At 45.0% G+C, this 13878-nt stretch overlaps 1 long non-coding RNA gene across 1 annotated transcript; it reads right to left on the bottom strand.

Moving 5' to 3' along the window:
* LOC142767693 (uncharacterized) lies at window positions 1-8426 on the bottom strand. Its single transcript, XR_012885115.1, has 3 exons — window positions 8319-8426; window positions 7264-7371; window positions 1-2782 (listed from the first exon to the last, which is right to left on the bottom strand). It is a non-coding gene; the product is annotated as an uncharacterized LOC142767693 (long non-coding RNA).
* Window positions 8427-13878: the final 5452 nt, after the last annotated feature.

Raw genomic sequence — 13878 nt, 5'->3', positions numbered from 1 at the left:
TCTCCTAGGAATGTTCTGGTAATAAAAATGCAATACAGGGCCGATTTTTTATATATGTAGATAGAAAAAACATCATGTGCTGCAGTGGTTCACAACTTTAGCGAGAGGAGCCGAATGCGAGCTGCTGGCCTTAGCACTGTGATTTCTGTGCCGGTTTCTGCCGCCTACTTTCCTTATTAATAGACCTGCTGTGCAAGTACTACTAACGCCAATAAACCCCGTTGTGGAGTGGTGGAGGTGCTGGGTAACTGAACATGACATTGCGCAACAGGAAACTACCCGCCATCTCAGAAACGGCTGACGAAAACAAACAGCAATGTACGACCCAGCTTCCTATGGTTATCGTTCCCACTACGCTACGCATGCACGATCCTTCTTTTTTCAATGGTACTGATGAAATGCGTTGAAGATTGATTCACATCAAAAATAGCGCCAACGTGTGAATCTTTTCGTACCGACTCGCCCAATCAACCACGTTAGCTACGTTGAAGATTGACTGTCGACATTAAAGAAGGTAGGCGCAAACAACAAGTGGGACGACCCTTCGAAGCTGCAATATGTACCCTCCTACCTGGAAGGGGTAGCGAGTCTCTGGTGTAACAACCACAATTTGCAGATCGCGACTTCACGTGATTTTATGGCGTGCATTGCCGATGTGTTCCGTCGTCCCGAGGTACGAAAGCTTCATGCTGAACAGCACCTACTGGAACGCGCAAAGTTTCAGAGGGAAGGCTTCACAAGTAACATCGAGGATGCGCTCGACTTGTTCAAGTGCCTTGAGTCTTCAATATCAGAAGCAGACAAGGTCAAACACATCTTGAAGGGGATAGACGACGACGCCTTCCAGATGCTTCTGGTGAAGGGCCCTCGGACTGTGTTCGAACTCACCACTTTTTGCCAAAGTTTTGAGAGGTTGCGTAAACAAAGGGTCTTGACACGGTGGTGAGCGGCAGGGCAAAACTCTAGATGCGTTGACCTTCGGTGGATACCACAAGTCGCTAATGTCGCAAATCAAATTATATGTGCGTATGGAGGTGGCCCGAGAACTTTCGTACCTGTCCTATCTACCGGCTACGGAACCCACTGCTGAGTGTCTCGCACCCGTCATCAAGCAGGTAATATAGGCGCAGGACTGAGGCACTGCCATCTGCCTATCCGACAACACCTGTCACTGCGCCATTGGCTTACGCTGCTCTTGCTGCTACTCCACCACGACCTCTTCTTAGACTCCCCAGCCCTTAGAGTACCAACGACGCCAATTTCAGCAACACGGCAGCGCTGTAATGGAAACCCTCGGAGCACAGTTGACAATTACCTGATCTGCTACGCATGCGGATATCTAGGTCACGTCGCACGTTTTTATCGCCGGTGCTTTACAGTGGTCCCGCAGCACCAAAATACGCTGACTACTCTTCCCGGCACCGTACAACGCACGACGAAAACTGCCTTGTCAATGAGACCGACCATCTTCGGAATGCGACCCGTCACCAACCGAACTAGACCACAACTCCGCCACCGACTACCAACGATTCGGTCTCCATCGCTCATCGTCCCCACGCCGCTACCATTCTTCATCCGCTCTGCATTGCTGATTGAACCCCGTGTAGACGGAAAACTGACTGCCACCGCTCCGGAGGCACCAGCTGTGAGATCGTCACTTTGTAGAAGTCCTCGCCCGCCCACCGCAAACGTTCTGGAAGTGTTTGTTGAAGGTCTGCGAACTCTTGCGCTTTTTGACACCGATGCCGCTGTATTTGTGATAAGCCGAAAACTCTGCCGTTCTATACAAAAAGGTATAACGCACTTTCTGACGTTTTGCTAAATATCTCGAGCACGCAACCAATTTGACCAGTAGGATCATGTACGGCAAAAGTAAATATTCAGGACGTCTTGTACCACATCGAGTTCCTCGTGTGAACCACTTGTTCTCACGACGTGATACTTAGATAGGATTTGTTGTCGCGCCACCACGCCGTGATTGAGTGCACTCGCGCTCAGGCGCAATTTCCGAGTTTTCTGATGGCCCATCTACCGAATATGAGCGCACTAACCTTGGTGGCAAGATTCTTGTTGCTTCGAACATTGATGTTCCCTCTCTTAGTGCCATCATTGTCTACGTCAATCGCACTGAATTTTCTGGCTCTACCAGGCAAATAACAAGGTATCCAGCCGGTCTAAGAACTGGCTAATCTCCTTGTCCTTCCGCTTGAACCTTCTTCCTCCTGGCTCTACCGTTGTGTTCTCGCCTTCTGACACTTTCAGTCGCCGTCATGGTACATCTCTGCAATACACCGTTCTGCCACCTCACAATATGCTTCCGGAATGGTCGTTAGCAGTCCCAGCTCATGTCGTATCACCTTATGCGCTCACGAAACTCTTGGCTATGTTTTACCAGTTATGATGACGTTATTGTTCCTACTGAGTCCGCTGATCTCAGCCAGCAACTTCTACAGAACGCTTTTGCTCCTCTTTTTTACGCCGGATCACGACTCCTTGGATATCTTCACTCGCTTCATGAAAAAGCAAGCTCCCTCTGGACTAACAGGACAAGCTAATAGTCATTCTTTATGAATTTCGATAATCATTTTACTTTCCTAAAAATGCACTGAGTCAAACTAACACCGTAGCTTGCACAATCAACACTACAACGCACGCTCCTTTGCGGCAACGCCGCTTCCGCGTATCCCTCAAGGAACGATGTGTAATTGCAGATCAAATGGACGATATGCATTATCGCGGTGTCATCAAGCCATCTTCTAGCCCCTTGTCTTCACCAGTTGTGCTAGAGAAGGAAAAAGATGGTTCGATTAGATTTTGTGTGGGCTACCAGCAACTGAAAAACTTAAACGGGAAGACGTATTCCTTTCCTTAATCGACGACGCTATCGACTTTCTACGAGGTGCAGAATTATTTTCTTCGCTAGACTTACGGTCAGGTTGCTACCAGGTTCTGATGGCAGATTGTGACCTTCCCAAAACATCGTTGGTTAAGCCGGATGGCCAATAAAATTCACGGTTATGCCATTCGGTCGGTGCAATGCATCTGCATCGTTTGAACAAATGATAGACAGTATTTTACGCGGTCTTAGATGGCAAATATGCCTATGTTACCTTGATAATGTTATCGTCTTCGCTCCTGATTTCCCTACGCACGTCGATCGTCTGTGCACGATTCTTCAGTTTTTTTACTAAGGCAAACCTCCAACTCAGTCTAAAGAAGTGCCGCTTCGGGCTTGCCAACTTACTATTTTTGGTCATGTTTTGGGTCACTTGCTAACTTTGGTCTTAACTAAAATTGTTAGTGTTAATAAATTATTAACAGTAACAAATGTAGTTATCTGAGCATGTAATGGTCTCTCAATCAATTTTACGAAATTGCATGTTAACATAATCGGTCGAATGTTGCTTAGAGTAAGTTCCTTGTTCTTATCTTTAGGCTGAGGTATATCTTTAGCTACCTTCCACACAGAAGGAATCCAAGAGTGTTTCATCGAATTATTTACGGTATTCAATAATACATTTAAGCAACATCAAAGAAGATTTTGAGCATCTTCGTAGTGATATCATCAAGCCCTGGTGCTGCAGCTGGTGAACGTGCTACAACTGACGAGAGACTGACAAGGATGTATCTTCAGTATTTTCGAGAGTGTCTTGCCTCACAGAAGGTGAATGAAGGCAGGTGGCAAATAATATATATATATATATATATATATATATATATATATATATTCAATTTATTAGACAATATTATTAGGGAAAGTATAGGTGAAGTTATTACACCGAATTTAAATGTAAATATTGTAATGATGAATGCAGTGGGTCAGGCAACGTTTTGTTCAGCGTCATGGCGCTCCACGTGAACTTTTGAGCGACCGAGGCTGTGTCTTTCTCGCGGATGTTATTCAAGAACTTCTTGCAGAATGCCATGAGATTCACCGCTGTACTACCGCATATCGCCCACAAACAAATGGCTTGACCGAGCGTTTCAACCGAACTCTTGGCGACATGCTTTCTATGTATGTCGCCTCCAACCACACCAACTGGGATCTTATCCTTCCCTACGTAACGTACGCCTACAACACGGCACCTCAAGCGACGACAGGCATTTCTCCCTTCTTTTTACTTTATGGTCAAGAACCATCATCTCCAATCAACACCATTCTCCCCTACCGACCCGATTCATCCGAAGGCACACCAGTTTCCGAAGCCGCGCGGTATGCGGAAGAATGTCGGCAATTAGCTCGCACCCTTACAACACAAGAACAAGGGCTACAGAAATTTCGTCGCGACGATGGACGGTCCAACTACCAGTTTTCGTCCAACTCTCGTGTTTGGCTGTGGGTGCCCCCCAGTGCTGCTCCTGGTACCTATACAAAGTTTTTCAGCAGGTACCATGGACCTTATCGCGTCATAGAACAAACTTACGTTGTTAACTACCTCATCGAACCCCTCACGGCCACTGTGAACCTGCGTCGCCGAGGCCGCGAAATTGTACATGTGGATCGCCTCCAACCATATCACGAACCACTTGTCCTCACGACACCTTAGAACACTTACTTGGCACCATCTTCAGCGAGGGGGAAATATGTAATGATGAATGTAGTGGCTCAGGCAAATCTCGGCAAACACATTGTCAGTGTTAAGCACGAGACGCTCGGCCCGGACTGTCGCTGATTTTGCTAGCTGGGCCTACGCTCTTACCTGGTCTCGAATAACAGTTTTGATTGTCCCAGCTCTTTTTTATAATAGGAAGAAAGAAAAGTGAGTGAAACGATAACTTGCCGAGCACAGGATCCGAACCAGCGACCTTCGAATAACGCGTTGGATGCTCTACCACTGCGCTACCATAGCGGCTATCCTCCTAGCCACTCTATTGAGTATATATGTGATTAAATTTAACGTAGGGTGTGTCAGTCAGCGCCACCAGTAGCCATGGTGGTGAGTGTTGCACACGCTTTTGGAGCCTGTTTGGCGTCTCGTACCACGTGAAGTTGTTATGAGCTGGCAGCTGACCAATGGTCTCTCGTATACAACCTAAGCCACCAAGTCCGCCAGTGCGAGACTCTCGCTAATAAATAAGGGAAAGAAGTGTTTACTTAAGTACTCGTGTTTCCGTGTTTTGACACAATAATGATGAGATCCAACAGACCATAAGTCCACGGAAAGTACAGGGCACGGTATTATACCGAATTGTAAAGTAAATAGGAAGAAAAAGTTTGGGTGAAAAGATAACTTGCTGTTAGAAGGAACCAAACCTTCGACTGTCGAACAACACATTCGATGCTGTTCCACTGAGATACTACAGCACCTTTCCTCCTAGCCAGTTTATTGGATATATATGTGTAATGTGTAACGTGCGAGTGTCAGTCAGCGCCATCAGTAACCATGGCGGCGAGTGTGGCACATTTATTAGGAGCCTGTGTGGCGTAACGTAGCACGTGAACTTCTTAAGAGCTGGCAGCTGACCAATAGTTCTCGTATACAGCCTAACGGCACCCAGTCTGCCAGTACGAGACCCTCGTTAAGGAATAAGGGAAAGACGTGTATACTAATGGCGTGCTTTTCCATGTTTTGACAATTATGAATGAGATGTAAAAGACAATTATGCCAAAGGGACTATGGGCGAAATTATTAGACCGATTCATATTGTGAATATGAAGAAAGAAATGTGGGTGAAAAGATAACTTGCCATGAGCAAGAACTGAACCTGCGACCTTTTAATGACGCGTTCGATGCTCTACCACTGAGCTACTACGGCGGCTATCCCCCAGCCACTTTATTGGGTTTTATATGCGAATGTAAACCTTGCACTATCAGTCAGTGCAACCAGTAGCCATGGCGGAGAGTGTGGCACACTCTTTAAGAACCTGTGTCGCGTCACATAGCACGTGAACTTAGGTTGTATGTCGGCTGGCAGCTGACCAATAGTCCCTCGTATACAAACTAAGGCATCAAGTCTGCCTCTACGAGACTCTCAGTAATGAATAAGGCAAAGAAGTGTATACTTAAGAGCGCTTGTTCTTGTGTTATGACACATTAATAATGAGATATAACAGACCAATATGCCATAGAAAGTCCAGGTATAGTTATTGGACTGAATTGTAATGTAAATATGAAGAAATAAAAGTGGATAGCTCAGTACGCTCACAACCCCCTCTGAAGGCATCGATACTACGTTGTCACAACCACCAGCAGTCTTCACGCATTGGAACAGGCAGATTCAGTCTGCGATTCCCAGTTCGAGAAGAAAAATTAAGGTATCCGCATGCTGAAAGGCAATCAGATCTGTTAGCAGGGAAAATATACCTTCCACAGCGTTTTGAAACTGCTCGAAAACCGAACTTTACGCTACCGCTGCACTGAAGGACTGATGTTAGGGAGCCACCTTGTGCACTGTACTTCTCGTATCGCACACTCAGACAACCTTCTGGTTTTCCATTGCTTGGCTCTTCGGTTGCTCACAACGCTCACCTCGCATCTCACATGCTCACTACGGTCGAGATGGAGCCGCGGATTGCGGAAGATACTCAGCGAAGCACTTTGCTTTCCGTCCAGATTCACGTGTCAGAACAACTCAGCTCCTTAGTTGCGCAGATGGACAAACATTGCCAAGTAAAATTCGACCAAACCACGGTTATCGAGGTGTCGCCGTGCAGTGTCAAGCCACCCTAGAGTTTTAGCAATACAGGAGAGTCGGAATCATCAAATATTACGTGTTGCCGAGAGCCAGAAGCGTTCATTAGGATTGGCGTCGCAAGAGCCGTCGAAGATCTTCCAGACAATTCTAGCACACAACCTCCATTACCCGAAACGCAGCATAACAGTCCACAGATTATCATCTGCCCACTGGACACCACATCATGTTGCCCAGAAATTCAGTGCTATGGTCAAAAAGGGCTGCCACTACAGCTCTTTCCACAGCAACACCATCATTGCCAGCAAAAGCAAACTCAAGAACAATAGTCTCCAAGGGCTAAACCAACTAGGACAACGACAAATGGAATGATCTTCGGAAGAACACACACGGTTAATAGAAAGACGTTAACAAAGGAGTCGAAAGGATGAAGACCTGCCAGACCCTTCACGAGTCACTGATCATCGACGCGACGCAGTTCTCCGCAAGAAACCCTGAGCACAAATGGACTACAGTACAAGCGCCTAGCTTTACGCTTCGACCAGCATCATTTTAGAACCATTTTCTGACCTAGACATCCTTAAGTACACCGGATCAGCAGACGATGGACTCATGGAAGATTGGTTATACCTCTTTGAGCTCCAGGCACCGCGGCATTCTGGCCGGAACGGGAAATGGTTAGGATCTTCAGCGTCTACGTCACCGGTGAGGCATTTAAATTTATTCTTACCCACATATCTGAAAAAGACAAGTCAAGAAAAAAATAAACAAGAAATGACCATCCAATTTCAAAAAGACAATAACGACTATGACCAAGGCTCGCTTATAACCAACCATCCACAGGCGATTGCACTGAGTTCTCACTTTCACAAATGGTCTTCAAGTCCAGCATGAATCGACCACCGCCACAACACAAAGTGGAACATAAGTACACTGACAGGTGACCAAGCGTATTTCGGGAAAAACTCAATCAACGAGCGGGACTTCTTCACACAAGATGGCACTTCCAAAGTCATCGCTTCAGCAAATGACACGAGACGTTGTTCAACCACTTGATACTCTCTATTCTTCGTCTGGCATACATAGCCCGCCACCAGGGATTACATCACAAGGTTCCTCAAGTGCTTTAAAACCTCACCGTCTGCCTCGTAAAGACACCACATTCGCAATAGATTAACTATCGACGCATCGGAAAAAATACCGAACCACACAATGACGGCACGAAAAGGTATTTTTCAGCACACTTTATTTCTATGGCTCCGCACACTATGCAGTCCGAACCTAATTATGCCACGTCACCTGTGGTATCCTTATTTAGTGCTCACAGCTCCCAGAAACGAAACAATGCAGAAATAATACATACATCAAACCTCGCACGCAGCTGTCTGTAAAAAGCCTTCATACTAGACAACCTTACCGAAGCCTCTGAAAAGCATGCTAGTAATGACGGCGCATTACCAACTATGCCCGGCAAGCAATAGAACAGATCATGATGCATCAGCTGTCTACAGGCACGTCAACTTGAGAAAGAAATGAATGCCCGATTCCGGAAAAGTCTCTACTACAGCCATCTGCTGAGCAACATCAGCAAAGCAAGCGAAGCCAAGTCTACAAACTCATGCGATAACGATAGAGACTACTACGAAGGCATCGATGAACGCAAAATTCAACGGAGGCGCACTCACCAGTTCAACAACATCAGAAAATAAGATCGACAAGACAACGACCATTTCAACACGCCAAGCACCTTCGCACAAAGCAAAGTCTCCAGAGACGCTGCCTGCGCCTGCAAATACACTGACGGCAACAACACAGAAAACGCCGAGACAGACGCGAAAAAGCACTGCTTGCACACCGCAAGCAATCACGCACTCAGTCACAGTCTGTCAAGAAACACGCAAACAAGAAGCACCAGGGTTGCACCACTCACAACACAAAATCACACTTCGACGACGTCTGCGCTACCGAGGCAACAAGGCGTTCCAACCTTACTAGTGCTCAACTTCGAGAATAGTGCAATAATTGATTTATTTGATTCTAGCACTTAAAAGGGTTAGCGTATATATATATATATATATATATATATATATATATATATATATATATATATATATATATATATAAGTCACCAGAAGAAGCGAACGAGCAAACGAAAAACGATGCTTCATATTGCCAACTTTACGACCGGGCCTTCGTCAGGGCATCGTCAGGGCATCGTCAGTGATGCCCTGACAAAGGCCGGTCGCCGGCCGTAACGTTGGCAATAAAGCATCGTTTTTCGTTTGCTCGTTCGCTTCTTCTGGTGACTTATAACTCGACCAGAATCCAGGAAGACTTTCAAATAATATATATATATATATATATATATATATATATATATATATATATATATATATATATAAATATATATATATATATATATATATATATATATATATATATATATATATATATATATATATATATATATATATATATATGACATCTAACAGGCAATAATCCAAAGGAATGTATACGGAAGTTATTAGAACCAATTGTAGATATATGTGGAGAAAGAAATATGGGTGAAAAGATAACTTGCCGTGAGGAGTAACCGAACCTGTGACCTTCGAATGACGCGTTCTATGCTCTACCACTGAGTTATCATGGCGGATATCCCACAAATCACATTATTGGGTGTTGTACGTGAATTTAAACATGGAAGTGTCAGTCAGCGCCACATGTAGCCATGGCGGCAAGTGTGGCGCAATATTTATGAGCCTGTTTGGCGTCACGTAGCACGTGAACTTATTACGGGCTGGTAGCTGAACAATAGTCCCTCGTATACAGCCTTAACAGAACAAAGTATGCCAGTAGGAGACCCTCGTTACTGAATAAAGAAAACAAGTGTATTCTTAAGGGCTCGTTTTTCCATGTTTTTTAACACAATATTAATGCGATATTACAGACGGTAATGCCAAGGAATGTATAGGAGAATTCACTAGACCCCGTCATAAGGTTATTCTGAAAAAAGTAAAGTGATTGATTGATATGTGGGGTTTAACGTCCCAAAACCACCAAATGATTATGAAAGATGCCATAGTGCAGGGTTCCAGAAATTTCCACCACCTGGGGTTCTGTAACGTGCACCCTCACCTGAGTACATGGGCCTACAACATTTTCGCCGCCATCGGAATTGCAGCCGCCACAGCCGGGATTTCATCCGGCGACCTGCGGATCAGCAGCCGAGTAGCTGGGGCGGGCTAAATAAAGAAGAGTGGGTGAAAAGGTGCTACAGCCGAATTGTAGAGCTATATTCCTATATACATATGTATATATATATATATATATATATATATATATATATATATATATATATATATATATATATATATATATATATATATATATATATATTCTCAAGTTTACTCCAAGTCTACCAGCCCCAAGTCTACCTCTATCAAAACATCTCAATCTTCCCGACCATGCATTCGACAAACTATCAGTAACACTTTAGAGACGGGATTTAAATCAAATCGAGAACGTGAACAACGAGAGTCATACCTTATCCACCAATTTAACACCCTCGATAGAGGAATAATTGAGAATCCTGGTACACTTCGAGCAAATAAAGCATTAGAAAACAATAACGGCATTAATGAAAATAGTAACTGAGTTCACGGCACTGCAGCTGCGAAGGGCACTGGACAACTCAAAACAATTCCAAGTGTAACTATTCTTTCTAAGTGCAGCTGTCGTCTGTTTTCTGATTTATTTTACTACCTAATCAATTGTGCCATACATGACATGCCCAAGAGTAACCCTGTGCACAGCCGGGAGGCCCTCACTGCACGCGTAATCCAGAAGCGGGCAAGGAATTTGCATTGCGCCCGCTTACCAGCATCTGCCGCAATACGCGGCACCCCTCTTTCTACGACAAAATGTTGATGAGGCGCCGAGTAGTTAAAGGCTTAAAACTTCCTAAAATGCCCGCTTACCAGCCTCTGCCACAATACGCGGCTCCCTTCTTACAACGACGAAATGTTGACGGGGCTCCGTGTAGTTAAAGGCTTACAACTTCCTAAAAAAACTTTTTGTCCCACACTGAACCGCCAGTGCCAGGAGGCGCCGTCTGGTCGGGAAGAATGCGTTAGTGAAAGGAAGCATACACAAACCGCTCACATCAGAAAGGTAAAGGGTAGAGAGGGAAGAAAGATGAAGCGGGAAGTGGAAGGAAGAGTGGAAGGGGGGCGCCCGAGGGAAGTCCACCTTATATTTTTTCTCTTTTTTCTTTCTTTTTTTTTCTTGTTTTTTTCCTTTTTTCCTTTCCCTCTGATTTGAGATTGTATAAAGCTGAGCACCAACCAACTGTACCTTTAATCCAGATGAAGGCCAGACTCTAGGCCCAAACGTCGAAATAAACCACGTTGTGAGCGCTCACGGAGGATCTACTGGAATATATATATATATATATATATGGCACAACGGGAGCGTTGTCAACAAGGATATATATATTTATTTCTTAATAGCTTCTGGAGGGGTCCGGCCTTCGTCAGGGGCTGAGTTATACTATGGTAGACGTTCGAATTTCGTTCTTGCCGCGTTCCTCTCGCCTTGAAAAATGTTTGCGAGAGTGAGAAAGAACTAAAAAAATAAAAAACAAACAAACAACAGTTAAAAAAGAAGAAACAAAACACTTTGAACGCTGAGCCCGAAATCGGACTGTCCACATCCAAATGTCCGTGTAAGTCCACATCAGGTTTTCATCCTGTGCTTGAAAGTTCTGGGCGTGTGTCGGACCACCCAAGATTGTCGCCGCAAAGGCGGGGGAAGGGGGGGGGGGGTGATGGCGTGCGTAAAAAAAGAGTTTCCGCTTTATGGGTGTCTCATCTCTTTACCTTTCATCTTCGCCTGTTTCCCCTCAATGGCCGTCAAGTGGTAGGCAAGCGTAAACACTTTGTATGTACACGTGAGGAAAAAATGTATTAAAAAAGAAAAGAAAAAAAAGGCAGCATATCCACGGGGTGGATGATGGAGGAGTGGGGCGAAGCATCCGTCCGTGTATTCGTTCTTGCTTCCGTCCGTCCGTGCGTCCAACCCTGCGTCCACCCATGCGTCCATTCGCCCGTCCGGGCGTGCGTCTGTACGTGCGTCCGCACGTCCATCCATGCGTCCGTCCATGCGCTCCTCTATGAATCCACCCTGCGTCCGCCCATACGTCCATCCGTTCATGCAGCCATCCGTGCGTCCGTCCATGCATCTGTCTGTGTGTCCATTCGTCCATCTATTCAACACTCCAAGTACAACAGTCTCTCATCTTTTCATTATATATTCCGCATATAGAAGCACCGCCATCCAGCAGACATTCCAAGGACTAAACGAGAGGTGGCACACGCACACTTTCTTACGGCTGGCGCTTCGTGTCTACTTCCCACTTTTAACCACCTCGAGTTTATGGTATATACTAGTTCACTGTATTCATGGCACTGCGGCCCAACACTCGTTAAACCTTTCTGAAACAAAGGAGGTTACGTCCAGCAAGTATAACGTAGCAGCCTTTTCTTGTCAGATACTGCTCAATGTACATGCCAATGGCTGCTAATGGGGAGTGAAAGAAGAATTTGGCTTTTAGTTAACGCGAACGCTGCGATTTGTTTATTGTTCAACAACGCACAGGAGAAATCTCCCACTGGCACCCCCTTGGAGGTCATAGCGTAAGACATGTTGCGTATTACGAGGGACGAACGGGAGCCGCTTTAAGGAGCTTCGCCCCTAAAAAGAGAAGAAAGGACAGTGTACACGTACGAGTAAGTCAGAAAAAACAAGCAAGGTCTCCAGCTATAAATCTTTGTCACCAATTTCCTCCTGGCTTACTTCTCGGAGGCAGGAGAGTCTTCCGGGGTGCTCGTTATGCAGGCCACTAATGTTCTAAATTTGAAAATAAAATATGCCTCACACTGTTCGCGCTCGCGCCTGTTCAAGAAACCGGAATGTAAAAGAGTTACGCTGATATTTTCAAAACTGTGGTTTGGCAGGCGCAGATGTCTTGATAAAGGTAGCTTCGGCAGTGAAGTGGCGTGGTACTGGTGAATATTGAACTGCTGCCGAAACGGTGTGTACGTTTGGCGAATACATTCTTGTCCGCAGATGTTGCAATGTAGCATGTATATTACGGTACTGGAGTCGCAATTAAGGCTTTCTGTTATGCAGAATTTGAAATCCGAGAAGTTCGCTTTTGATTCACGTGTTGTAACTATCTGTGGGCATACCTTTCATCGAGCTTTTCCGCAGCGATGCCACCCTGATTGAATTTTGAAGGGGTTTGTTTTTGCTCTGACAAGAATTTTCTTGAGATGTTAGGTTTTTAACTCTGGGCTACACCACATTGAGTTGTTTCGCGAAAATTGAAGTTAGTCATTTGCTTTGCAAGATCATGTTACAATGGCGGGAAAGTATGTTGTTGATTCGTGGCACTGATGAGGAGTAAGTTAGTACAAGGTTCGTTTGGAAAGTCGTTTTAAATATTAAGTTTGGTCCCTTAATTGTATCATTCCAGTTAACGTTGCCCGCACGTAGTATCACACAGTCAATAACGTCTTCGGTATAATTTTGTTTCAATGAAAAATGCTTTAGGTCTTCTGCGTGTCTGTCGAATTCCTCCATATCGGTGCTTATTTTTCAGTACTCGTAGGTCTGAGAATATGTAATACCTGTCTTGCAGTGTTTTGGATGGCTGCTGTTGAAATGTAGGTACAGTTAACGGTCTGTAGACTTTTTGTAAAGCTTTCTTGAGAAGCGGTCATTTTTTACCGTGACGTCCAAGAAGTTAATGCTAGTTTTGGAAATTTTGTGCGTGAATTTATTGATGGGTGGCACTTGTTGAAATCCACTATAAAACAGAAAAGACTTCCCTCATCGTGGTTCCATATCATAAAGATATCGTCCAAGTATCTTCTGTAGTAGAAAGGCTTCCATTTGCGTCCTTCAATGAATGAGATTTCAAGTGAAGCTATAAAGAAGCTCGTAAGTTTTGGGCAATTTTCGTGCCCAATGCAGTGCCACTGACCCAAAGGAACCCAGGCAGCACACCGGCGTTTGACCATTCTTGGACCCGTATCGGCTAATTTCGGCCGCAATATTGGCCCAAGCTCGTGATCTCGCCCAAAGGCTTCTTCCAATGTAGGACCGTTGTTCAAGCCAACCCGGGGCCGACGTTCTGCTGTTGCAATTGTCAATATCCTGCCGACCCACTCTAAACATTCCGAT

This window comes from Rhipicephalus microplus, chromosome 1, assembly GCF_043290135.1.
Source record: "Rhipicephalus microplus isolate Deutch F79 chromosome 1, USDA_Rmic, whole genome shotgun sequence".
NCBI classification, from domain to species: domain Eukaryota; kingdom Metazoa; phylum Arthropoda; class Arachnida; order Ixodida; family Ixodidae; genus Rhipicephalus; species Rhipicephalus microplus.
Note: the sequence above shows the minus strand (reverse complement) of the source record. Positions and strands in the feature narration are given on the sequence as shown.